The sequence below is a fragment of the Herpailurus yagouaroundi genome, unplaced genomic scaffold (assembly GCF_014898765.1).
Source record: "Herpailurus yagouaroundi ecotype Mexico unplaced genomic scaffold, PumYag 190, whole genome shotgun sequence".
Lineage (NCBI taxonomy): Eukaryota > Metazoa > Chordata > Mammalia > Carnivora > Felidae > Herpailurus > Herpailurus yagouaroundi.
In genome coordinates this window covers 20006772-20031811 of record NW_024412421.1, presented here as the reverse complement: position 1 = coordinate 20031811, position 25040 = coordinate 20006772, and the positions used below count along the sequence as shown (strand labels likewise).

At 52.6% G+C, this 25040-nt stretch overlaps 1 protein-coding gene and 1 long non-coding RNA gene across 10 annotated transcripts in view; one reads left to right on the top strand and one right to left on the bottom strand.

Moving 5' to 3' along the window:
- Window positions 1-25040, top strand: part of SMPD3 (sphingomyelin phosphodiesterase 3) — an 83671-nt gene that overhangs the window by 43869 nt on the left and 14762 nt on the right. Inside the window, exons 2-3 of one of the 2 annotated variants that reach the window (XM_040442904.1) lie at window positions 12467-12532; window positions 20821-20924. The gene's annotated coding sequence lies outside the window, so the exon portion shown is untranslated. The remainder of the gene's footprint in view (window positions 1-12466; window positions 12533-20820; window positions 20925-25040) is intronic. The other variant, XM_040442903.1, reaches the window with a different exon arrangement.
- LOC121009702 (uncharacterized) lies at window positions 1270-24414 on the bottom strand. Of its 8 annotated transcripts, none has more exons than XR_005780795.1 (7): window positions 24192-24414; window positions 21028-21130; window positions 19566-20837; window positions 12397-12777; window positions 10103-10268; window positions 2421-4823; window positions 1270-2135 (listed from the first exon to the last, which is right to left on the bottom strand). It is a non-coding gene; the product is annotated as an uncharacterized LOC121009702 (long non-coding RNA). The 8 variants fall into 8 exon arrangements; XR_005780792.1 differs by having other exon boundaries at window positions 1270-4199; window positions 4743-4823; XR_005780790.1 differs by having other exon boundaries at window positions 1270-4194; window positions 4743-4823.

Here is a 25040-nt window from a genome sequence, read left to right as displayed (position 1 = left end):
AGCAAATCCATTCTAATTCACTCCATTTAAAACTTTTGTTTTCCATAAAGGATTAAGTTAGAAAAGAATTTAATCACACCAAACCCACTTCCCAAATGGTTACAGATCCTAAGATCAAGAGTAATGATCAGAGGAAAAGACTAAAGTCCTGACAGCGAGCACTCACGTTTGGTACTGATCAAACCAGCCTTCCTGACACCAAGAAGCAGCCTTCCTCCAGGCTGGGGGCGCTCTCTGTGGTGTTTTTGAGCACAAATGAAGACACAGGTAGAGATGAGATCAGGACACTTTTCTTTACACGGCGATTATTCTGACCTGCAGCAAATTTGCAATGGTGTCTGCTATGAGCCAGGTGCTGTTCCAGGTGCTCTGGACAAAACGGACGTAAGCATTGCCTTCATGGAGCTTCGCCTTCTAGTGGAGGAAGAAAGACCGTGTGGAAATGCATCATGTGTTAAGTGGTTATATTTTGGAAAGAAAAATGGAGGAGGGTAAGGGCACAGAGGGTGATGGAAGGGGGCATTAAGTTTGCATGGGGTGGCACAGGCTATTCCAAGCGGGTGGCATCGAGTGGGGACCTGGGTACAGTGAAGGAGTGGGCCACGCGGACATCGGCAGCAGGTGATGCACCACCCTGAGACAGCATCTACAGATCCACTCTCCAGCTTCGATGGGGGAGGACTAGTTCGTCATCAGGGGAGCGGAGCCTCCTCACTAGCAAGTCAGCAGAGTGTGTTTCTGTCCAAAGAGCCATTCTCGCTCTTCTCAGCAGCTTCTTGGAAGCCTCCTAACTCAGCACACACCGGCTTCCCGGCGGAATGATGTTCCAATTTAGGGTTGCGTTCCCGGCTAAGACACCAGCGTCCAATCAGGCTCCGACCAGCCATTGCCTTAAACACTCCTTCAGAGCACCCACAGTGCTCCATAACCAGTCTGACTACTGGAGGGACACCCCACATCTTCTGCCACCAGTATAAATGTGTCCACTGACCTCATAGGGCCCTGCTCTGTGGGGCTCCTACAGCTGGTATTAAGATGAAAAGCCCGACCGAGTCATGATGCTGGCCTGAAGCTTGTCTGCAGACTATGACAAATGTACATGCTAGCGTCAGTCCCAGGTTCAGGCCCACCACCCAGACTCAGCCCCCTTACTGGAACCTGTATGTCTCACACCATCCCCGTTTTATAGGGGAGAGAAATGAGGCCTATCTGAAGAGGTGGGGTGCTTTATCACTCAGGGTTCAATCAAGGAGGCAGAATCACTGTAAGTGTGGTGGAATAAGGAATTTATTACAGGAGTTAGACCTTAACAACTGTGAGAGGAGACGGGGGCGAGAGTCCAAACGAGGGACTTGGTGGATCAAAGGTCACCAGCCAGCCCTAGTATGGGTGAAGAGGTGTTGAAGCTTGCACAGAGGTCTGGAAGGCAGGCCCATACAGCTAGGGGAGGCTGGGGTAGAAGTCTATGGAACATTGTCGGCTCTTAACGGCCACTGCTTCCGTAAGTTTGCAAAAACTGTCTGGTGGGGGTCTGGTGTGGGCCTTGCTATTGGTCAACTCGGCTGGCAGTTGGGAAGGAAGTGGGGACATAAAGTTCGATCCGATGCAAAAGTAACAGATCCAGGGTATCTGGGTGGCTCGGTCGGTTGAGCATCCAACTCCTGATTTCAGCTCAGGTCATGATTCCAGGGTCATGGGATTGAATCCCACATTTGAGTGTGGAGTCTGCTTAAGATTCTCTCTCTCTGCCCTTCTCCCCCACTCATTCTCTCTCTCTCAAAGAAACAAACAAAAAGTAACAGATCCAATCACGATCACCCAATCAATAATCCGATTATTATTTAGCCTACGTGACTCCCAAACCACCAATCAAAAGAGAAATTCTATCCCACTCAGAGCTGGGGAGGAAGTCTGCCAATATACCTAAGCTCTGTAGCTAAGAGTTTTAGGATCCTCGGGCACAGAAGGGGTAGCAACAGCCAGCCCTGCCCACCATCTGATCGCCCAGGTTGGCTTTTGAACAGGAAGGTGTTCCAGGTGTCCAGGCACTTGTGTCAAGATTTGAAGGATGAGCCACGGGCAGGATGAGACTGAGGTGTACAGGTGGCCACTCCAAAAGATGCCCTTGTCTGTGCCTGGAACACACGAGTGTATGTAATAACGTACAGTACTGGAAAAGTTTGTCTCTTCCACTTAATTTTTAAAACTGTCAGCAAATGGGTTCTTCTTGTCTGAGTCTAATCCAACCACCACTGTTGGCTATCTCACAGGACCAGCTTCTGTATCTTGATAAATGTTACTTAGAGCCACCATATTGAATTAGGAGCTGATTATATCTGATTTACCCTGTAACAGAGTTAGGTCCATTTCCCAGGATGTAGCAGAAGGGCCTGATGGTCACCAAACTGATCCATAATTACCTTATAAAATTGCAGTCCAAATGGGTCGTGTCAACAAGGGCCTCCAACTAAGGGGGCACCCCAGCAGAGCCGGGCAGGACTTGACAAGAAGTGCCACAGCTGCTGGTACCGCCACAGAGCTCCCTTACCCAGGGCCATGGCGCATGTATTTGAGGGTGGCCCCTTCCAGAGGCCACGTGTCAAGGGCAGGAGGTGGGCGCGGGAGACTCTGTGGCAGGGTAGATGGAGAAGCGCTTTGGCTTCAGAGTCAGATGGATCTGGGTTCAAATCCCACCTCCTCCACTGTGATCTTGGGCAGTGTGCTTCATCTCTCAGAGTTTCAGCTTCCGCGTCTGTACAATGGCGACAACAGTAGCCGCTCTGCTGCGCTGTAGAGTGGAGAGGTGTGATGATGGCAGGAACTTGGCCTCAGCCCCACGCACTCAGGAGCTTCAGGGTATCATGGACATCACTGACATACCCCATCTGTAAAGAGATGCTCTTCTCCAGACAAGGTCACTACAGAAGCCATGTCAATACCTGGCTGCTGGGGGTGTCCTCAGTCAATGGGGACAGGCAATGACAAGCTGGTAGCGTGGGCAAGAAGCAGCTGATTGGGCACTGAGTCCTCCCAGAGCATGGGGACCGCCACCCAGCCCCACATGGTAGTCAGCTCCTCCAGGGCAGCCTGGGCCTGCAGGGCCCTTCTGTGTGGGTGTTTCTGAGATGGGGTGGATGGCACTTAGCTCTTCTGGACCTTATGGGACTGGCAGTGATCCTCTCCAGTCCCACTATTCTCCATCCCAGGCAGCAGACATGTCAGGGACAAGGTGACCAGATGTGCAGTGGGGTGTCAGGCTGTGGGGCAGTGGGAGTAGGAATGGGCGCCCCTGCCCCAACCTGCATCTGCAGCCTGGGCAGCCTGATTTTGGATCCTGAAGTGACCTCCCCCTCCCCTACCCAGAGGGACCGTTTTCTTCTCTCAGTGTTTGAAAGAGAGTCCCAGAGCCTTGAGGTGCCGGGAGAGGCTCTGCGGCCTGAGGAGGCCTTGCACGGAGCCAACAGCCGCAGCCTCAGTGTTTCGAAATGATAGAGGGACTGTTCATCAATATTTTTAAAAAGAAATGTAATCAGAGGTTGGTGAACCCCCAGAGCTCCTGGCCGCGGATGTCAAAGGTTTCCTTGAACTCGAGCCGGGAACGGAATGAAAAACGGCCGCAGACGTGGTCCGTCGTGGTGTGTCCTGCCACAAACCCCACCTGACAGGCGCTCCCCACTGAGGCTCGGAAAAGGTTCTGTGGCGAGTGGAACAGCAGGTCACACACATCCACGTTCTTTCACTCCCGGGTGGTTTTTCCTTCTAAACTTGGGAACATGGATGTTCTATTTTAAGAACATTAATTACCGTCCAACTTTAATTGTTGTGCTGATGTGAACAACAATAACAACAACAACAAAACAACCCAAATTGGAACTGAGGAAAGGAAACAAAAGTAATTCATGGAGTAATTTGGTGTTCACATCCTTTACGTTTGCCTGAGAACATTTGTCTAATGCATTTACTCCTGCTCAAGAGAAGTGAATAGCTGGCTTTTTGGTGGTTTCTGGAGAACGAAGCGAGGGCTGGCCACACTGGCCTTGGAGATGCCAGCTGGGGCCACCTCAGGCCAGGAGCCCTCCTCAGTACTCAAAGAGGTAGTGTCAGGAAGGTAAAAATAGAGCGAGGGATTCGGCAACAGCTTTGACACATGGTTTTCTCATCCAGGGACTGCCACGTAGGGCCCTCCTTTTCCAGCTATTCTAAGTGAAAACGAAAAAATGTAAGATTATCTGAGAACTAAATAAAAAAACACAGGGCTATATTTTAGCCACCTTTTTTGCGTTCTTCTGCCTTCTCCCAAGTGCTCATTTTGGCTCCTTTTTCTTCACCAAGACAAAAATGGGATGAGTCCCGTGGTTCTGTCCTTGACCCCCTTTTGTCCTCTGCCTGTCCTCATCCACAGCTGTGGCTACAGCACGGGGTCCACGTGGCCACAGTTCAGGCACATTCCACACACCTGCCTGCCTTTTGGACAGCCCCCTCCTCCTATGAGGCCCCTAACTTCCCAGAACCAGATTCAGCATCTCCCTTGGGGAACCGCATCTGGGGCATATTCCTCCCCCCCTCAACGTTGTCCTTCCCCACAGCCTTGTCTGAATACTGGTAGCCAGGACTGTTTGGTATGTGACCCTGGATTCAGCCTCTTCAGAGGCAGGGATGGGAGCAATGGGTGCTCCCTATGGGAGTCCCTAATAATAAATGTGAGGGGAGACTGGGAAGGCTTCCCTGAGAAAGAGACATACCAGCTCAGGTCGAAGGGGAGGAGCAGCTGGCCAGGTGAGCAGGGGTTCCAGCGCGATGGGACAGTGTGAGCAAAGACCTGCCTTGAAAGAGACCAGGGACTGTAGGAGGAAACAGGAGGGCTCTGGAGGCACGAGCAGGGAGGATAAGGTTGGTAAGGAGTGACACAGGAGAGGACGGTCGACCCAGGGCATAGGTTTTATCCTGGGGGTGTTTTCAGCTGGGAAGGTGCTGGGGTTTGTAAGTAGAAACAGGATTCTGGCTTCTGTGTGGAAATGAACGGTGGAGGCAAGGCTGAAGGACCCAGTGAGAGATGATGGGGCTTGACCACGGTCCCCCCTGACCCCCGGAGATGCCCCCCAACAATATCTATGCCTGGCTGCGGCTGGCTCACACCTTCCCAGCCACCCCAGCTCTCTGCCCAGACAGACGTTCAAGACAACAATCCATGGACCGATTCGCATTCAGGTGTTAAGGACAAATAGTGATGCCACCCACTTCATATGTCTCTGGGACACAGGAGGGTAGCAGCAAAGAGGGAAGGGTGGTAGCTACCAGCCTTCCCAGACTTCTGGGGGGTTCCTTCCCTGTCTGTGGGTCCCTTCTGAGCATTAGAGAGCCATGTGGGGGTCAAAACTGGCCAGGATGGGGCCACAGATAAGTCTTAATCACAGAGTCTAGGCTCTGCCACACTAGCTGTGTGATTCCAGAATCTCCCTTGACACAAGGCAGCCTAAGTGATGCACTAGTTCAAACAATTGGGAAGTTTTCTCATAGCTCCTGCTGTGCCACCTGCTACACACAGAGGGAATTGAACCTTTCGGTAATTGACATTCTGGTCTGGCTAGAAACCATTGCATTAATCCAATCAAGGTTCCCTGAGTGCCTTTCAGGGACTGGCCCCTATGCTCAGTGCTCAGGGGGTTCTAGGCAATGAGTCCAATGCCTGGTGGGTGTGCGATTGAGGGATGGGGGCTGACAGCTGTAGAGTTGAGCCATAGAGGATGGGTGCCAGGTGGACCAACCGGGGAGGGTGTTCCGGACACTGGGGACAGCATGTGCAAAGGCACGGAGGCGTGAATGAGCATGGTATGTTCCAGGAAAGATGAAAGCTAGAGGTTGAGGCTGTGAGAACAAATCAGTGGGAGGGAAGGAAAGGCAGAAGTGAGACTAAGGAAGGCTGGGCCTCATCACCAGGGGCCCCCAAACCAGGCTAGGTAGATGGATTTGTTCTGTGAGCAGAGGGAGATCTGTAGGCACTGGACAGAGTGAATGGGCAGAGAGAACTCAGCAGTTCGTGGTAGAGATCCCAGCTTGGACGTGAGCATGGTGGACGGCCCCACGGGCCATGCAACTCTGCAGGCGAGAAGTGAGGAGGCCCGAGGAGGGAGGGAAGAGGAGCTGCAGGGACCAGAAATGGACTACGGAGCTGGTAGTAACTGGCTTTGACTCTGGACATGACAGGTTGACGGTGATGGGAAGGCCCAAGAACAGAGCCTCTGCCCACTGACCGACTGACTGATGGGGGCTGGGCCCACTGAAGCTTCCAGGGGACGGAACTCTGCTCTCTGCCTTCCCTCCACTGCTTTCGGTCTCCCTCTGCCTTTCTCTCTTCTCTAACTGCCACCAAGAGAAAATCAAATACTTTTTAATTGTATAATAATACTACTCTAAAAAAATTAGTAAGTGGAATGTTTTCTATTTCCTTTTCAAAATGAAAAGCAAAGTTATCTGTACATGGTCTCTCATGTGTATGAATGCCTAGATTTTTATTTTCCCTTGGTATATTTAAAAAAAAAAAAAAGCCATTTCAGGCATCAGGATGAGATTTGGCAACAGCCCTTTGGTGCCCAGCTGCCCCTTGCCGCCCTCCATGCCACCCGAGAGAGCTCAGGCTGGGTGGCACACCAGGGCTCACCACCCGAGAGTGCATGTAAGACCCTGACCTGACAGCTCTTCACCTGTGGGATCTGCAGATCTTCCCTCCAAGTCAGAGGGCATGTTCTGAAACCCCAAGATGATGACATTTTGATAAAGTTTTAAAAAGCGATCTTACTTTGCAAGACAAACAGCTAATAAAATAGATTCTTTTTTGGTAACCACCCATACACCAATCAATCTGTCACTCGGAAAACTGTTTCCTGAGAGGTGTGAAATGAGGCCACTCTGGAGTTCTGTGGGAACAGAGAGACCCCAAGAAGCCTTCCACTCCCAGACTATACTTGCCACCCCAAAACAGGGAAACTATCAGATTCAGGGTACAGGAAATACACAGAGGATCAGTTGCTCAGTCAATACCAACTTTTGAAAGATGAGCAGGAGGCGGCTGACCCACTGTTTACACGCAGCCGGCCCACACTGTCACGTGTATCTTGCCTGTTTCTTTTCAATTCCTTCCCTATTGGGAAAAAATTTTTAAGTAAGTGTTTCCCACGTAGGGGGCTTACAGAGTGAGTCATAACATGGGGGGCCTCCTCTGTGCTGCAGCCTTTCAAGGAAGAACTTAAAACAAAGGACCATTTCAGCACCACCATCAGAAATCAAAAGGAGAAGCCACAGTCATAAGATATGTCCCTTCTGTGCCCACCGAGGCCACCATCAGAATAGACACTTTCACTTCCTGCATGCTATCTTTGTATCTCTGCTTGGCTGCTGCTTGCCTTTTCTACCTTTATTTTCCTTTAACTCTAATTCCCTCACTGCTAGAGAAAAAAAAGTCTCATTATATTGTACATAGAACAAAGTTTAAGTCATCTTAAATCTTCTTTGGAACAAGATGGAATAAATGGTTGTTAACCAGAACCTCCCTCAAAGCAGCTCTAACTGCAGAATTCTGCTGCACCCAGAAGCTCAGCAGGCCCCTGCAAGTGCTAAATGCAGAATAGCAATGTCTGCACACAGTAGGCCCTCAATAAATGTCCACAAATTTGTTTTTTAAATGATGGAATCTGAAAGGACCCAGGAACAAATAAGATGAACTTACTGGGTAAAAAAGTAACAAACCCCCCCCCCCACCCCCACAGCCCCAGAGGGGGGGGGGGGGGGGGGGTGAGGTGGGGAAGGCTGTAATTCCATGGTGGAAACCGTAAAAGAATTGAAACATGTCTGGAAGCAGTAGTTGGGATAACTGAAACAATAGAGCAGAGAAAGCAGTGATGTTGAGGACAAAGCAAGACATCAAACCAGAAATACAGATAAAAGACAACAATCAGAGGTACACATAACACACCTGGGAATGGGAAATGGTGTCACAGCCCTACAGAAGTTGAGAGAAAGATAAACGGGATGAGGTACACCATGAGGAAACCTCAGAAAAGAAACAATACAAGAAAAGTTTCCAGAGATGAGAAACAGCTCAGCCTAGAAATAAAGAACGCACACAGCGTGCCTTTCAAGTGTAACTCTGAGAGAAAGAAATCAGCATTTGCTAGTTACAATGTGGTGTGATAAATGATCTGGCAGCCTGAAGGGAGATATGTTCTTTTGCAATTGGATAAGAATGATGAAAGAACTGATATCATAAATAGTGAGGATAAGATGAATCTCAGGAAGAAATGTGCAATTCGAACCACGCATGAGTACCCTAATCACATGTGAGTTATGCTCCTAAGTAAGACTTGCTCTGGGTAAGTAGAAGAAAACAGACTCATTTAAAAATTGGGGAGAATTTGTGCACAATTATACAACAAAAAAGAAGGGATGGTTGACTTTTTATAAAAATATGAAAGACAAAAGCTGATCCAACACTCATTGGAATTAGAATGGACCAGTTGAAAAAGAAAGAATAGGTGATCTGACAAAATTCAGCCACTCCTAAGATTTAACCTACACTCTAATAATTCCCCAGTCTTGCTCCAGCCCAGACCTGTCTGCTGAGTTCTGGGTCAGAATATCCCATTGCCACCTGGACACATCCATGCACATGTCCCTCAACACCACAACCCTGCCTTCACCCACCCCACCCATGGCCAGTGAGCAACTTCAGCACCCATACAGTTGGATGAACTGGAAGCCTCTGCATTCATTCCTGGTCCTCTGCCATGCTCCCCATGCTCAATCCCATCCTTGTGTTAGTCTGCTAGGGCTGCCGTAAGAAAATATCAGACTAGGGGGCTTAAACAACAGAAATGTATTTTCTTACAATTCTGGAGGCCAGAAACCCAAGATCAAGGTTCTGGCTGATTGGGTTTCTGATGAGATCTCTCCTTCTGGCTTTGCAGTCTTCACATGGCCTTTCCCCAATGCATGGGTGAGGCCTTGAGATCTCTTAGATGTCTTTTTTATAAGGACACTAATCTGATTGGATCATGGTCTCACCCTTATGACTTCATTTAACCTTAATCACTTCCTTAGAGGCCTCATCTCAAATACAGCTACCTTGGGGGTTAGGGCTGTAATATACGGATTTGGTGGGGAGCAGCTCCTCTCACAGGCCATTCCTAGAAGTGACTCTGGGGTACTTCTGCACCCTGCCAGTGAGGTCTCCACCAAGTGCGTAGACAGGCCATGTGAGTATGCCTGTCCAGCCATGCCTCTCCTCTTGCCATGGTGCTGGAGGTTTACGGGTAACTCCTTCACCAAAGTTCATTCAAGACCTTTCCCCAAGGCCAGCAGCTGCTTCTCACCCTCACCCCAAGGGGATTCCACCAACCCAGCCTAGTCCCAGGCTGACCCTGACACTCAGCCAGAGGGCTGTGTGACTTTGCAAACGTTTCCAAACATCTCTGGGCTTGGACCTCATCAAAGATACTTGGCCCCAGCATTACCATGTGAATAAATAAATCAACCTCCTAAGGCGTCAGGCCCTTTGCACACATCATTTCTGGAACTTTAAAGTCAGAAGGAAAGGAGAAACTGTAGAAAGAAAGTAGAAACTGAGGCTTGGAGAGATGCCCCTGCCAGAAGAGACCACTCCTTCCTGGACTAGGGAGCAGGTCCATCCAGCTCCAGAAATGGTTCTGCTGACTGGGGTGTATCTCAGGAGAGGTAGAGGTATTCAGGAACCTGGACCAAGCATCCAAGGACATGGTCTCACTTAGAGCTGCACGTCCATCAGAGGTCACCCCAGGTGCTGGTCTGCGGTCTAGAGGCCTGTGGGCTAGAGGCTCCTGGTGGACAAGCAGGCAGGCGCGTGCTGAGGACCACTGCTGGATCCCCAGACACTGCCTTGCTGTGCTGGGTAAACAGCCCACTTTCCATGCCCACCCCCCAGACCCGCCCTGCCCCACTCCTGCTGCCTATTTAAACAAGAGGCCCCGACTCCACTCGGCCCAGGCACCACCAGCTTCCGGAGCTAGAAGAGCAGCCCTGCAGGCCTCGCTCACTCGGGGATGAAAGGTCCTTCTGTTTCACCATTTCCTACCGGTGCGTTTTGAACGATGATGCTGAGCTGGGTTGTAGCGGGAGCCGATTCTGCTGGCCGACGAGTGTATTGAGATGTGTAGCTGGCCCGAGGGAGGCTCTGATTGAATTTTTCCCATTTTGAATCCTTGACTTGATGTGATCTTATTTTCAAAGAGGGTGAAAGCCTGTAGTTTGTGAAAGGACAGAGGAGAGCATATTTCAAAACAAGGTCTGGCTGAGAATATCAATGATCTGACATGTTTTTCTTTTCTTTTGAGAAAAAAAAGGTCCTGTAATTTCATTTCCCCTTGGAAACCCCTCCCTAAATAGTCAGTTCCTGTCAGTTAATTCTATTTTGAAAAACCATGCAGAGAATTTTTTATAAGAGTCTGGTGGGGAAGAGAGGTTGTGTAGCTGGAGGGGGACAATTTGGAGAATGTCTGGGGACACAGGGCCTCCTTGAGAAGCTTCTCCTTGGGAGCTGAGGAGTGAGCTCCTCCCCATCCGAGCGTGGAGGGAGCTGAGAGTTGCATTGGTTGCGCTGGCCCAGGAGAGGCCTGCCTCCTCCATGTCCACTTCTAGATGCTTGTCAGCCTGTGGCCTAGGGTCAGGTCAGCCCAGGAAGAGGGTGAACAGAGGTGCATGCAGGTCATCAGCCTACAGAGGGTGAAGAGGCAGACGTCCCAGGGACAGAAAACAAGACCTGCCTGGAGGCCACCCTGTGACCTCCTAGCAGGCTGGACTCCCCAGGCTACGGGTGGGGAGGGATGCCTGCCAGGTGGTTAACTCAGAAGAAACAAGCTAGAGTGTCCACATGGGAAAAAGGGCCCCTAGGGGAACACAGGTCCCAGGGTCTATGGCTTCCTTCTTCCCACCCTAATCTGTCAACATCTCATGCTCATTTGGTCCTGGTCATAGCTGCCCAGGACCCTCGAGTGACACCCCCCCCCCCCAGTGTTACCAAGAAGGAGGCATCTGAGACTCAGATGGATGGCAGACCCAGGACTAGAACCCAGGTCACCCTGAAGTTTCTCGATGTGGATTCCTAGGCAGGAGGGAAGCCAGTTGTCTGCCAAGTGAAGAAACACTCCTTCCAGCCCTTCTGCAACATCTTTGGCTTGTGGGCAGGGGGAGTGGGACTTAAATTTCAGATTCTTCTGAAATACAGTTTGGGTGATTTGCAAACTAAGTGTGTATAAAGGATGGAAGCTGGTCCAGAGGAGCGCTGGGGAGTAACGGTTGCCTCGACATGTGACAGTGGTAGAGAGGGCTTTGGTCCCCGCAGCCAAACTGGCTGGATTAGGTGGAGGGCCAAGGGGCGCCGCACACGGAGCCTGTCGGGGTGGGGGTTGAACTTCCTGGGCCGGGTCCAGGAGGCCGGGCCCGGAGCCAAGGATGGGCCTGGAAAGTCGAGGACCAGACTTGGGACTGGAAGGCGGGACTAAAGAGTCAGAAGAGCGCCTCAAGCCAGGGGGCGCGGTCCAAGAGGGGCGTGGAGGCCTAGGAAGAGGGGGCGGGGCCAGAGTGTCGAGGGAGGGGTCAATACCCGAGGCCAGGGGCCAAGTTAGAAGGGCAGGGCGGGACCAGAGAGCGAGACCCAGCCTACCAACCCCCATTGGGGCGCTTGTGTCTGGAGCTGCTTATGCTCAGGCCAAGCCAGCAGGAGATACAGGGAGCCGGTGGCATCTTGTCCAAGGCCTCCCCTCACACGAGTGTTCTCCCAACCATCTTCTAAGTAGACCCTGTTGAGGTCACGAAGTGTCTCTGCTGAGCGTCCCCTAGGCCAGCCTATCTTCACCCTTATCTGCTGTGAAACCCTCTCTTTCTCTCCACGCGGCTTTCTCCTCCACCCGACCCGGGTCCCGGTGGCCACTCTCCATCTTCTGCTGCCTGGGTTCAGTTCTCTCCACCCCCACATATCTTTGCGAGGTTGAGATTACAATGAGCTCCTGGGGGAAAACTCCGATTGTTCTAGCTTCGCCTGTCAGATCAAACCCAGGCCCCGAGGCTGGAGCTCTGAACTCGCCTCTCTCCCGTCCCGACCCTGCACACCCTCAGCGGCCTGGCCCAGGTCCAGCTGTCCACGAGGAGGTCTCATCCCTCCCGCCCGTCAGGCAGAGTCCTCCCCACTTGTCAACCCTCCGACCCCCAGGCCTGTGCACATTTGTCGCAGAAACCTCAGCCCCCACCCCCTCTGGCTGTACTTCGTCTGCAAGGACCGGGTCCACACCCTCTCCTCGGCGACGGCGACGTGGAGGGTGTGGCGCAGCCTCTGGCGCAGGTGGGGCCCCTTGGTCTTTGTACCTGGCTCACCTGTTCTGGGCTGCTGGATGGCTGTCGGTTGAGTTCCGGACACCTCTGTGAACCGCTCATCTCGTTTCAGGTCCTGACTGCAGTGGCGCCCCCTCTTCAGACGAAGATCAAGAGGGTCCCAGTGGCTCCTCCTCAGGTAAGATAGGGGTTTCTGGAGGGGGTGGGAGTTGCCTCTCCAGGCCTCCCCTCGTAGGCTGATTATTGTTTTATATAAAGAGGTGCTGGGTGAGATTGTTTAAGAAAAGGTTCTGCTGCTTGGTTTAAAAGTTTGAAAACACAGCTGCGCAGTAAGCCATCAGGGGGCTGGCGGTCTGATCCTGTCCAGAACTCCCTCCTGTGGAGTAGAATGCCAGTGGAGGAGCGTGTCTCACACACCCAAATCTATGGAGAAAATACAAATTCCTTCGATACCTAGGGAAATAATTGAGGTAACACTTCGCAAAAATGAAGGAATACAAGTTAAATATCTTGGGAAATGTCACCAGATATCATTACCACTAAACTATTGAAAAATGTTTTAATTGCTTAAAACCCAGAGGTGGTAAGGATGCTATGAAACAAGCACTGTCAAACAACTGATGGAAAGTAATTTGGGCAGGGGGTGGGGAGCTGACACTTGCCTACTATGTGCCCAACACAGCTATAGTCAGGTGACGGACTAAAATATTGAGTGCTTGCAAGGGGGGACAAAGTCCTCAGAGTTAGAAAGCAAAACCTACATTCTCTGGGACTGGGAGTAGAGGAGGGGTGGGGCTGAGCAGCTCCCAGGCTGCTGGTGTCAGTCACAAGAGCAGAGTCCCTGGTCTACAGAGACAATCCATAGGACCACCAATGACACTTCCACCTTTTGCTTTGAGGAATGGCATTTGCCAACATTGCTCAAGATCAAATTCTGTTTCTAGCTTGGAAAATCTGAAGATGTGAGGGGCTGGTCACCCTTCTGGTGTGCAAGACTGCAAATGTGTGCAATAAGTAAATGGACAGAAACAGCCAGGTGTCTAGAGAGAAATGACCTGTTTCATCCAGGTCAAAGGTCCTCTGGCCATAGAGCCAGGGACTGGCTGGGACTTGGTAAATAGAACATTATTGTGACTTTCTGACCCCAAGCCCCCTGCTGAGGCCTCATCCCTGCACACAGATGGTGGCTACCAGGGAACAACCCCAGCAGAGGCATGGAGACCTAGAAGGGTATGGAGGGGAACTGCGCACAGCCCCTGGGACTTCAGAAATAGGAGACGATGCAGAGTGATCAGGATACTGAGTCTGGCCTGCCCTTCCCTGCCAGGTGTTTGGTCATCTTCCTGGGGTCAGCAGGAGCCACTGAAGAGTTTAGCAGGGAAGTAATGTGGTCTACTGTGTAGTTTTAAAAGACCCCAGTAGCTGCCATGTGGACCAGAAGAAGGGAGGCCAGCTGCAAGGAGACAGGTGGGAGGGAGTGGGGCCTGACCCTGACACACCCCTGGGGATGGATATGAGGGGTCAGGGAGGTAGAACTGTGGTCTGGTGGGAAGAGGCATGGTATGGAGGAGGTCCAGAGCCTCAGGGATGACTCAGGAGACAGAGCTGGTGGTGGGGCAGTGGAGGAAGAGGTGATCTATCAGGAGAGACACCTGGGAACAGATGACCCTGAAGGATCAACCAAGAGAGGAGAAGAGTCAGAGGAAGGTCTAGCTCCTCAGGGTAGGCAGAGGAGGAGGAGACAACAACAGGCTCTGAGAAGAAGCAGACCCAGAGACAGGAAAGGAACGAGAAGGATGGTGGTTCCAGGACCGAGGGCAGAGAGCAGAAGGACAGATGAGGATCAAGTGGCTTGCACCTCCCACTGGGCCTATTTTTAAAAGTAAAATCAGGTTGAAATTGCATAGAATGTTTTCTCATTGGTGCTGACCTCTGTTCTGGCAATTTTCTCTCCAGAACTTTACCAGAAAGCACGGTGAGACACCCTGTCTACCTTCTGTCTGGCTGTGAGGGTGGTGCAGGGAGCTTCAAACTAGGAGCCTGCCCAGACACTCAGTCATCCAGAGTGTCGCTCGGCCCTCCCTGCTCTGAGCAGAAGACTGGCTCCAGGCTAGCCTGATCTGTGTGGTGTCAGTGGGAAGCCACTGGGACATTCAAAGCATTTAAGTTAAGCCCAACTCAGGATAAACTGTCAGTGAATGCGCTGGATCCTCCCTCCAGGCCCATTTTCCACAACTGCTCCTCCCGGCGTCTCCTCCCCAGCCTCCTGGGACTTGGTGGGTCACTGTGGTCAGGGCTTGGCCCTGCAGCCCGGACTATCTGAGTGGCTCTGCCTCCCACATGCCTACTCGCAGCTCTCTCCGACTCTCCACTTCATCTCCCTCCCTTGCTACTGCTTGCTACACCCACCACCTACCACCTTCCTGTCTCAATGCCCTTGAGAAGGACACCCCCACACTAAAATATACACACCTAGAAAGCAAAGGCTCCGCCCCCGGAAATTCCCAGGACCTTGCTGTGAAATCCCAAGTAGTCACAGTGCTGCATCTGACTCATCAGAGCTGGATTTCGAGGCCGCCCCCAGGGGCTCCCAGGCCTCCCCCCGTAACCGCGGCAGCCCCGGCACGCACCGCTCAGCCAGCACAACCCGGCAGTGTCTGACCCCCAACCATTAAGCATAGGTTGCTGTATCCATCTCCATCTGCACCACCTCAGTGGACTCTTGACATTCCCTCCTGCCTGTCCCCTGTGGGCCTTGCTTGGCCCCTGGAACCAACCTGTACACTGATCCCTGGTAGAAGTTTTCAGGGGATTTACTTCCCCATGCCCATGGATTTACTTTGCTACTTATATCACTAGCAGTGGCCTCTTCTCTGAGCAGAAATGGTTTCCACTAAAAATTAAAAGATTATGGCTCAGCTCCCCTGATGCCTCATGGTCCTGAGCGGGAATGGACTGTTCAGAACATACCCTGAGAGAATGGGAAGGAGTGAGCTCCCTACCTGGTCTGGATTTAGGGCAGAGGAACATCATTATTGCCATTTAAAATGAAGATCTTTAGGGGCGCCTGGGTGGCTCAGTCGGTTGAGCGTCCGACTTCAGCCAGGTCATGATCTCGCGGTCCGTGAGTTCGAGCCCCGTGCCAGGCTCTGGGCTGATGGCTCAGAGCCTGGAGCCTGCTCCTGATTCTGTGTCGCCCTCTCTCTCTGCCCCTCCCCCGTTCATGCTCTGTCTCTCTCTGTCCCCAAAATAGATAAACGTTAAAAAATAAATAAATAAATAAAAATAAAATGAAGATCTTTCTTGAAGAGATTTAGGTCTGGAGGGTGGATCTAGTTATATACCTGGGAAACTGAGGGCTATTGATCAGTAAGGCCTTGTTTTTGGTAAATGGATTGATGAAACAAAGCCAGAAGCCTTCCTCTATTGGTCAGGCTGGGATGGGCTATGCTGTGGTTTATAAAGTTTTCTTTTCATTCCTACTACACATGGGTTAGCTGGGGCCCTGCTCCGTGTGTCCTCACCTTGGGACCCAGGCTGATGGAGCAGCCACCATCTTGAATGCTGCAGGTAGATGTGGCAAAGGGAGAGAACTCTGGAAGGTCTCACGCCTGCTGTTAAGGACTCTGGCCCCGCAGTGACCCATATCATTTTCACTCACAGCTCATCTGTCAGATGGAGCTGGTCACATTATTCCACCCAGCCTGGTCCACAAGGACACCAGGAAGTGCAACCCTGCCTCAATGCCTGGAAAGCAGGCTCTGGCCTCGCCAGGGGCTAGAGGAAGTAAGGCAGGAGTCCCAGCCTAGACTTGGAAGCGGCGGTAGGGACAAAAAGGAAACATCTGCCCAACTCTTCACAAAGATAAAGCGTGCTTATAAGTAGTCATTCCTGAATAGAGACATATCACTATCTACACTAGCATGTCTATACCAGCAATCTGAGGACACGAAGCCTCTTTGGCCAGACCCAAGGGTTCCTGTTTCCCTTTTCACAAGTGCAGGATTCAGTAGACAAGAACTGTGTAGAAATGCTACCACGACCAGAGGGGTAGGCGTTAGTTGGAACCCAGAGCCTCAGAAGACCCTTGGAAGGCAAGTTTGGTGGCAGCAGTTAGAGGGAACTTGGGGGCTATAGATCCCCACCATCTCTTCTCCCCTGGCTTTGCTGGGGACAAATGACTAATTCACAGTCTTACGCAAAAGAAGCTCAACATCTCATTCATGGGGGAAGCTGACTCCAGCAGCCCCCAATCCCCTCTCACTTATACACTCTGGAGCAGGCGCTGAAACCCCACAGGCAGGTCAGAGGCCGTCTAAGTCAGGCAGTCTTTGGTTTAGCCTGAGTGGGGTTTCCTCTCTCAGGAGGAGGGAGTTCTTGCCCATTCTCTCAGAGCGAAGTGCTCCAATGGTAATGTGTGTGAGGAAGGACCTGAGTATGGCAGAGGCCTCGGACTCCAGGCCTCTGCGAGGGCCCAGGATGAGTGCCTGAGTGCTCCGTGGTACGTGAGACCCAGCCTCTGTCCAGAAAACCCAGTTGCCCAGGGCTGCAGGGAGGCTTGGCGAGACACTCACGCCTGATTTTATTTACTCATTCACACTGATTTGCTTTTTGATCTCTGCATAAATTCTCCTCTAGGACTCAGTTTGTTAAATGTTCTTTGCACAGAAAACTTTAGGTTGAATGTGAAATGATTCCCTTCAGAAGAATTTTAGCAAGTCTGTTCTGTTTTAGGAAGGTTTGTTGTCTTCATCTGTGTTCTCTGATGCCTTGAAATGCCTACACACCACTCAGGCGGCCAATCCATTCCAGGAGGAAATACTGTACTTGAAATGCAGCTGAACACTGGGTCTGCATAAATCCTACCATTTGTGTGGACTTGTATTTAAAGTTCTACTCCCACAGAAAGTATGTTGTCATTTCTTCTTAAGCAAAGGATGTTCCAAGCCTTGTTCAGCTCATGAACCATTAACATCAGCCCTCATGTCAGGGAAGCAGGGACTTCCTCAATAGCAGCCCCAATAGCAGAGCCTGAGAAAAGTGTGATTCCTCCTGGTCTCCATCCCTCAGGAGGGTCTCCCCTGAGGGTGGAAGTAGGGCTGGCCAGAGGGAAGCATGCTGGCACTCGGCCAGTCATGCAGGAGACACCCCAGAGCTCACCTGAGGCAGGTGATGTGACCTGCTGGGCAGTTCCAGGACCCCCTGCTCATGTCTGTTTGTGAGGACCAGCTCGGGCAAAGACCTCAGCACACGGGCAGGCTCAGGCCACTTGAGGTAGGAGCCCCATGCCAGTCTAGATGCTCAGCTATTGGCACGTGCCTTCCGGTTTGGGCCTTGCTTAAGGATGTTGAAGCCTCCTCTCTGGTAGTCACAATGGCCTGCTCCAGTCCTACCTTGGAGCTGCCCTGTCAATGCCCGTGTGGAGAAGACCCTGGAACAGACTGATCTCAGACCTGATTTTCATCATGGAGGAAGCGCTCACCCCCAGCTTCCCCATGCCCTGGGCTCAGGTATAGACTTAGGTGCCAACCGCCACCTAGCCTTCTCCTTAATGGTCCCCTTTCTGGTCACCAATAGATGATTCTGGAAAGGCAGAAAGTAGAGGGTGGGGTGCCAGATCTTCAAACTTAGCCCCATTCTGTGATGAAGCACATGGTCTCAGGGCAGCTGCCCCATGGCACTGTTGTAGCACAAGGTCTTGAACCCAGAAGTGTTGTTATTTTAAATATTAGATGGATTTGGCCACCCCTGGCACATATACATCCAACATGGCTTGAAATTTGCTTTCCAGTCATGCAAGAATCAGCTTCATCTGGGCTTTCTGAGCTCTGACATGGAAATGCCAAGGCTGGCTGACTGAAGGGGTGCCACGGAGCTGCTTGCAGCCTGTTCCTATTCTCAGAAACCACGTGATGCATTAATAGCTCCCTTGGAAAGTGTCTTTTTGAAAATTTTATGGCCCCTTGGCCTGCACCTGCACAGGTTTCTGCAGAAGCCTGTGACTTAGGCTTGCACAGGCAGCCCCCACCAGACCGTCCTGCCAGGAGAATGAGACCCCCATACCCCCTGCACCATCCTCACCCCTTGTTTGGGATAGCAGGGCACCCTCTTGTCAAGCAGCCAACCACACAAGGAGGAAACTGTGAGGGCTCCGGCTGTATCTTGAGGGCCTTTGCAGCAAGAAAATTAACAGTAGTAGCAGTAACAAAAATATTACTAGAGATGTGGCAGGCACTGTGCTAAGTCTTCATACATCATTTCCAACTACCCTGAGCTAGTTATGTTATTATAGATGCCTAACAGATACGGAAATCACAGCTCAGAGTCAGTGGCCTGACACCCGAGTTTGTGCTTGCAACATCTGCACTGCTGTCTCCTGAGGGATGCTCAAACCATAACGGTACAAACCCCAGGCACCAGGTCCTGCAGGGTCTTCCAGAACTCAGGAGAAAGTCCCCCACCCCCATGCTTTGCCCAGTGGGCAGGCCATGAGGTGCCACAGAAGTGTACCCAGGAGACAAACTGATTAAGAATTGAGTTTTAGAAAGATCAGGTCGCTGATATATATTAGATAGGATCCCTTTGATGGCAAGCGACAGAAATGCAACTTTGACTAGAGCAAAGGAAATGGTGATTTGGTAACTCACTCATTAGAAAGTCTGGGGTGGTGTTGTCTTCAGGCCCAGGGAAACTAGAGCTCAAAATGTCACCAGGACTCCCCTTCCAGCCCTAAGGTCTATTTTCCTTTGAATTAGATTTGTTCTCAAGGAAGGCTCCAGAATCTTCAGGCTCTTAGTGCCTCCACCTCAGAGAAAATGCAGGCCTCTTTCCTGAGAGGTCCAGTAAGAGCACCCGTGAGAGCGTGGGTCGTATGACCATTCACCTTGGGATCAGGGGGCTGTGGTGCCGGTTGACTTAGTGTGGCTCACTGCTCTCCCCTCGGATTGGAGGGGGACAGACAAAAGCAGGTCTGCCACCGCCAGAGAGGTGGAGCAGGCTCGGACTTGGGTCTGTGCTGGTGCCAGAGACTCCATCAGGTGCTCTCAGGCTGCTGGGGGGGGGCCCGATGTGCAAACAGACATGTGCCTGGTTAGAGGGCCAGCTGGGGGTGTGTAGGGCAGAGACGGTATAGGCAGGATGGGGAAGTTGGGGAGAGCTTCAGAAAGAAGGGGGCAGGTACTCTGGATCTAGAAGGGTGAATGGGCATTTACCTGGCACACCATGTCACTGGGAGTCGCTGTTATGGCACACGTGTTAATGCCAGACCCCATTTTTGTGGATTTCAGGGATTAGCCTGGATTTGTTTGACCCGCATCACTTTTAAAGGCGTCCTCTTCAGTCTTTCTTTCTGTCCTCCCAGTGACGAATTGACTCCAAGTTTCAGCAGATCAGAGCTCATGTTGCTATGCCAACCCCTGTGCGGCTGGCATCCAGGCAGAAATGGGCCGGCCCAATCTCGGCGCCACCGGCGGATGCAGGCACATTTGAGTAATTGGATTGGAGGGATCCTCTTGGTCTTTCCTGCAGAAACCTGGGGCTTGGCCCAATGCCTGTTTAGACATGAGCCTGTGGACACAGAGAGGATAGGAGGAGGTCCCTCTGCCCCAGATTCCCAGCCCAGCTGCTGGGAAGACAGGGCTCAGCAGGCATAAGGACCAGAGCAAAGGGTTATGAAGGAGGGACAGGTCCCACCCTACACCCAGCCTGGGGCAACTCCCAACCCTCATCAACTTCCCCCAAAGTTCCCCAAAGCTCAGAGATCCCTCAAGACAGTTCAGGCTTCCTTGAAGGGGCCAGGGCTGGCCTTGGCCAGCAGGACTGGTCTGGCTTGCTTACTTTCCTGCTGCAGGAAAAATTAAAGTCCAAAGTCAACCTTCATCTGGGACCCTCTGAGCCCCAGTGCAGCAGGCCTTGTGTACCAGCATGCCTGCCAGGTCCATTTCCCAGGGAAGTGGGAAGTTGGGTGGCTACCCTGGTGCCAGTGCCACCTGGTGCCTGTTGCAGAGGTCCCGCCCATTGCAGCTTCCCCGGGTCAGCTGCTGGGAACCTCCCCCCAGTCTTCAACACCAAACAGGACAGGCCTGGCCAGGCCCTATTCCTGCAGTTGCCCTCCCCAAGGGATAGCAGATCAGCTGGTCCCCGACTCCTCAGGGAGGTGTATGGGAGAGCAGCTTTGGCTTAGCTCGGCCTCTGAGCAGTCCAAGTCTTCCCTTCCTGTGCTGAGGCATCTGCAGGTCAGGTCACAACAGATACCAGTAACCCACAGGACCCTGATGTAGAGCTTCTCTCTGTCAATGTCCCGTGCCTGCCCAGGAGTGGCCAGCCTGTGACCGACCACCTCTTTCTCTCCCATCTGGACTCCAAACCTCCCCAGGCAACTTCCCCTCCTTGCTGGATCAGCCTGCATACCTCTCTGCTCCCTCCATCTGCCCTGGTTCTGCAGCCCAGTCTCCTTGTCACAATTAGGTCCCGTCCGGTCCTCACTGTAGGGAGAGGAACACGTTTGTGAAGGCCAGCAGCTCCAGCCTAAACAGTGCAGATGGGTCTCTGAGGATCTGAAAGCATCACAGGTCAGTCAGGAGCTTAGAGGATCAGAGGATCGGGGGGCGGGGGGGCGGGGGGGTGGCGGCGGCTCAGGCTGCCCCCAGCACAGTGCACGGAACCAGCTTGTACCATCTTCAAAATCCACTGAATCCACAGGTCAGGCTGAGCAGTCAGGACACACAGGAGCCAGCTTCAGGGGAGGCGGCTCCCTCCTGACCTGGTCAGGGAGGTCCTACAAGGAAGAGGAGGGAAGGTAGGGAAGGATTAATCCTCATGATTAGCCCTGGAAGGCAGATATTGCTACCACTATGCCATAGATAACGAGAGAGGATCAGTGAGCCTGACCCTCCAACCCAAGCTGAGTGTTGAGCAGGGCAGTTGGAAGTGAGGGGGCAAGTCTGAGGTCTCCATTTGTAGGACAGAGGATGACTCCCAAGAGCCCTCCCTTGGGGCACCGGGTAGCCCCCCACAGTGACCCCAGGGCTCAGGAGTGACCATGAGGAACTGAGGGTATCTGGGACTCAAGCCCAGCTCTGGAGACCATGGTATGGGGGCAGGGGAGGGGGCATCCTGAGCAACCCTGGAATCCACTCACCAGGACTTATAAAAGGGAGAAACCCAGGAGTGATTGTTGCTTTAAATAGGAACCTGAAAGAGCAATCCAGCGTGTGGGGTTGAGTGGCTACAGTTCAGCACATGTGGCCTTTGAGGAACCTGTCACCCTGATCAGAGATGCCCATGGTAGACTTTGCGTGGCAAAGATGCCAGTTCTAGAACAGGGAAGCAGAGAACTGGGGCATGGAGGTGACGAAGGCATGCCTCACTGGGAGACTGAGCCTGGGCTGGGCCACCCACAAGGTCCTGCCCCGCCAGGGGGTGCGGGCAAGACAAAGGGCCCAGGGATACAGGCTGGGTGCCCTGCTGCATCCCCCTCGGCACCCACACCCTCGAAGTCTTCTAGGGCTCTCTGAGAAGTTCCCAGCCTCTGGCGTTTAACTTCTACTCCCCTCTTTCATGGGGAAAGCGTAGATCAAACTAATTAATGTGTTGTTGTTTGTTTGCCCTCCTTTCATTTCACTGAGACAAAATAATTAACCACACAGCTCTAGAAACTGGCTCCATCCGTGGCAATTCCTTTTGTGTCAACTGCTTCAGCAGCTTCTGTGTATAGATGTAGGGACTGCATGCAGGAGAGGGTGGCTGGGCAGCACCTGGGGGCTCCTTATGTCCAGGGCACTGAGGGACAGGAGGCAGGGGAGGGGCCCCGGATGGGGGACCCAGTGGCCGTGAAGAGCTAGGATGCTTGGATCTGCCACATCTTAGAGGAACGCCATGGTGGCCCTTGGGCTGCCAGCCACCTCAAACCCACTGATGCCTGCGTTGAGACCAACAACATTCTTGGGACCAGCCTGGGGGAACCAGAAAGATCAGGCCTGGCCGCTCACTGCCGCTGCAGGCAGGGCTGGGAAGGAACTTGCCCAGAAGTGTTCCTGTGGCCACAGCAGAAGTGAGGTGGACACAGGGCAGCTGGAGAGGGAGCCAGTTCCCACTGATAGTGCGGTCACACTGATGGCAGGTCCCTACCCTGCCTGGCCAGTGTTAGGGATGGGCCACATGGGAGAGCAGAAGGTTTGGGAATTTCTCTCAGGAACCCTTTGACGAATGGGGGCTGCATCTACCTCTGAGTGCTAGGGACCCTTCCAGGGTGGGGCTGGGTAAGGAAAGAGGGGCAGAAGCACAGAGGGCCCCTAGACAGAGACTGGGAGATTGGACTTTCTCCTCCAAGGCCATGGGACTGCCAAAGGGAGGATCTAGTCAGATTGTTTAGGAAGCTCCTTCGACCACTATGCACATTGTGGCCTGAGACGGAGGATGGTGACAGGGTGCGGCAGGTGCTCAGATAAGGGTGGTGTCGGCTGGGCTGGTGACCTCGGGCCACAGAGAAGAGGAAGAAAGAGCTAAGGAGATTTGGGAGTGGGCCTGCTCCATGCATTTGGGGGTGACATCTGAGTGTCCCCAGCAGTCCGGCCTAGACCCCTACCCCCAGCACCTTGGTGCCAAATGCAGTGGCTGCTGGAGACTTGGGAGACCCCATTCCACCTTCCCCACCTGTAGGGACAGGACCTGCCACCTCCTCTAGGTCCAGTTGGTGCAGGCGGCTCTGCGGCCTCCCCTACAGCTTTCACTGCAGCCAGTCTGAAGATGGCTGCACCGTGCATAGTTGTGTGCTGCACACTGCGCTGAAGGCAGCCAAGCCCACAGGCTCAAAGGGAGCCAGTGGGCTGTTGCCCCAGCTTCGAGTTAAATTCAAATGAAATTTTTGGGATTTTAAAGAAACAGGCAAGTCTGTCAGATAGCAGGTATGGGAGAACTCTGGACAGCCACCAATCTAAGTACTAAGCCACAAGCTCTGGGCCACAGAGATGACACAACTCTCCTGGGGGTTAAAGATCGTGTGCACAGAGGGTCAGCAAGCCTGCCACAAATCCTCCAGTTTCAGCCACTGTCATAAAATTGGTTTCAGGGTCTCAGCCCAGGAGCCTGGCGTAAGTTAAGGACCTCTGAATCAGCAAACCCCAAAGGAAAGGCTATCGGGGTTAGGACACCCCACATACAGAGCCTGGCCCTTGGAGACCAGGGCTCGGGCTGGGTGTGGAGGAGTGGTGAAGGCCACTGTCTGGTCTGGAGCTTCAGGACAGGATATCAGGGTCTCCTCCTATCCTCTCTGAAACAGGTTGCCCAACCCCGCCCTATGAAGAAGGGGAAAGGGACACAGTAGCTGGCCCTCTGGCCTCACCAACATCCTTGACAGTGAACTTCATTGCCCACATCTGAGTGAGAGGCCTTGCTACTTCAGCACCAGACAAAGCCCTATGATCCCAATGCCCACAAGCGGAGGGCGTGCCTTTCCCAGATTAAACCAAGTTGCAGCACAGAGCTGTCTGCAAAGGAGCTGTTTCCCATGGCTCCTGGCCAAACAGCTGTGGTCTGAGTAGACACACCTGCTTCTACAAATTGTAACCTTCCAGCCATTTGCTTCAAAACGATTTCCTCTGAAGAAAGTAAAATCCTCATGAAATATATTCTCCAGAACGAGACACAGACATCAGCTTAGATTCGTCTTTAGACATTAAGCTCTGGTCTGGGACAAGCACCTCATCCCCGTTAACTCAGCCCTGGAGATGTGGTTACAGGAGTGCACTTGGGTGACAGGTACACGGCAGAAACTCGGCACCCCGTCCACCCTGCACCTCAGGCCTGGAGGCAGAGCAGATTGACCTCCATTCACTCACCCATTTCTTGAGCTCCTGCTGGTGCAGCTCCAAGACCCACCACGCCCTCAAGGCAGGCCCTTCTTTCAGGAAGCTCCCAGTCTGCTGGGGAGGTGGCCGTGTCCCATGAGCATTATGACCTAGAAATGCAGAGACCAGGGCCATGAATGAGGGGAACAGGAGTCCCCAGTGGACGTACTTAAGCTACCTGGCAAGAGGGGGCAAAAGGGCCTCTCTGAGGAGGTGATTTCTGAGCTGAGTCTTAGAAGAAAGGGGGTGAGTCAGGTGAGGGGCAGGGCATGGGCAGGAAACCACATCCTACTGAGTGGGAGATGGGGCTGCAGACACGGAGGCATGGCTAGGAGACAAGACGCCCAATAAGGGCCAAGTGAGGCTCAAACTTTCAGAGGGTTTGAGGTATCTGAGGGATGGTCGGATCAGACAATGAGTCGCCCCAGCCACTGTGGCCTAATGGATAGGAGGCCAAAAAAGTGGGCGAAGCTGCGATGCAGTCGTGGACCAGCACAAGGGCTCCAGGAGAGCTTGGGGAGGATGTGCGGACTGAGGGAAGGCAGGACCCAGGTGACACCAGGTGCTGGCTGAGGTGACCAGGGAGGCAGCAGGAAGACAGGCTGCGAGGCCAGGATGGATGGAACATGGGCACAGACCCGCTGGTGCCAGGGCAGAAGCTGGACTGGGTCGGTGAGACAGTGAGCGGGAAATGAACTCCCTGACAGAGCTGGTAATAAAGACTCTGGATTTGCTTACACCAGCTTCACCACAGAATGATCACCAACAGGTCCCCGGAGGCTGGGCAAACACTCCAGACTCTGGTCTTTATTGATTCTACATTCAGCATGATGATTGCAC